Source organism: Chrysochloris asiatica, unplaced genomic scaffold (genome assembly GCF_000296735.1).
Source record: "Chrysochloris asiatica unplaced genomic scaffold, ChrAsi1.0 scaffold00419, whole genome shotgun sequence".
NCBI classification, from domain to species: domain Eukaryota; kingdom Metazoa; phylum Chordata; class Mammalia; order Afrosoricida; family Chrysochloridae; genus Chrysochloris; species Chrysochloris asiatica.
In genome coordinates this window covers 289,266-291,173 of record NW_006408937.1, presented here as the reverse complement: position 1 = coordinate 291,173, position 1,908 = coordinate 289,266, and the positions used below count along the sequence as shown (strand labels likewise).

Sequence of the window (1,908 nt, the reverse complement as noted above, 5' to 3'; positions counted from 1 at the left end):
GGGGGTGGGGTGTCCACTCTCTCAGTCACCCCCTCTAGTCACCAGAATGGAGGTGCACAGGCAGCAAGAGACTAATGAACAGATACCAAAAAAAAAAAAAAAAGAATGTCCACAGTTTTATCTCCTCAGTTCTGTCAGGTGTTCATGGCTGCTCTGATCCTTCCCCTGCTCAGTCTTGCCCTAGAAGGCTGCTCAGGGAGCAGCTGAGTGCCTTGGATTAGAAAGCACTGGATTTCTTGCTTTTGCTACAAATTCCACCGTGCAGGCTCCCCCAAACTCTTCTATAGTGATTTACCACTTCTAGAGTGCATAATTGGAAGAGACTGGCTACTATGGTAGGAAAGATCAGGTGGAGTTATTAGAATTTTCCCTACCTAAGAAAATGCAAACCAAAAGCAACACCATGTTCCTGGAGAGATTACAGAGGTTACTGCCACCATCAAGGACTTCAAGGATTCAGGGATTGTGATTCACATCATATCAGCAGTGGCCTGTACAAAAAGCAGATGGATATTGGGGAATGACAGTGCATTATAGTAAACACAATCAGGTGCTGACTCCAATTGTAACTGCTGTTCCAGATGTTGTTACAGCGCTTGAGCAAATTAATACATCTCCTTATACCTGGTATGCAGCTATTGATCTGGTCAATGCCTTTTTCTCCAGATCCATTTTGAAGGATCACCAGAGCAGTTTGTCTTCAGTTGGCAAGGGCAGTAATTCATCTTCACTATCTTACCTCAGAAGTACATCAACTCTCCTGTTCTATGTCATAATTTAGTCCTCAGGGAACTTGATCACTTTTCCTGTCTTCAAGACATCCAGTGATCCAGTATGCTGAAGACATTATGTTGATTGGGCCTAACTAAGAAATAACTCTAGGAAATGAGACCAATAAAAATTCTGGTGCTTTCCACCTCAGTGAATTTCTAAGGGTCCAGTTAGTGTGGGGCATGTCAAGATATAGCTTCTAAAGTAAAGGATAAATGGTTGCATCTGGTCCTTCCTACAACTAAAAAGGATACACACATCTGGCGGGCCTCTTTGGGTGTGTACTCAATCTATTTATCAAGTGACTCAAAAAACTTCTGGTTTTGAGTGGGCCCAGAACAAGAGAAGGCTCTCCAACAAGTTCAGTCTGCCTTGCAGCTGCTCTGCCACTTGAGTCATATGATCTGGCTGATCCAGTGATGCTTGAAGTGTCAGTTTCAGATGGAGATGCAGTTTGGAGTCCAACACAGGCCCCTATTGGTGAACCACAGCATAGACTCTTAGGATTTTGAAGGAAAACTCTACCATCTTCTGCAAGTAACTTTTCCTTTTGAGAAAACACTGTGTCAAAGCCTATGGGAGCCACTCTGCAAAGATAGGAGGACCCTGTAGCAGACTGTTTTGACCACTGTGGCCATTGAGTCTGTTTCAACCCATAGTGACCCTGTATAGGATTTCCAAGGAGCAGTTGGTGAGCTTGAACCACCAACCTTGTGGTTCAAACTGACTTTGCAGTCCAGTGCATTAATCCATAGCACCACACCAGGATCCTTTTTTCCATCTCTTTAAATAATGTTGGAATCTGGATTGTGATTGCATTGTAGCTATAGATTGCTTTGGATAGTGTTGACATTTTTATAATGTTAAGTTTACATATCCATGAACATGGTATATTTGTCCAGTTTTGTAAATCTCTTTTGATTTCTTGTAATAGTAGTTTTTTGTTTTTGTCTGTCTAGAGACTTTTATTCAGGGTGAGGAAGATAACCTCTGCCAGAGAGGGAAGGCAGGAGGCAGAAGGGAGGAGAGGAAGAAGAAGAAGAGCTGATTTCTTGTAATAGTATTTTGTGGGCTTCTTTGTGTAGGTGTTTTATTTCTCTGCTTAGATTATTTCTAAGTATGTAATCTTTTTTTTTT

General features: G+C 42.0%; 1 protein-coding gene across 3 annotated transcripts in view; it reads left to right on the top strand.

The window, feature by feature from the left end:
* The window catches only part of GAB3 (GRB2-associated binding protein 3), a 122,111-nt gene that overhangs the window by 45,222 nt on the left and 74,981 nt on the right, over positions 1 to 1,908 (top strand). The gene's annotated exons all lie outside the window — the stretch shown is intronic.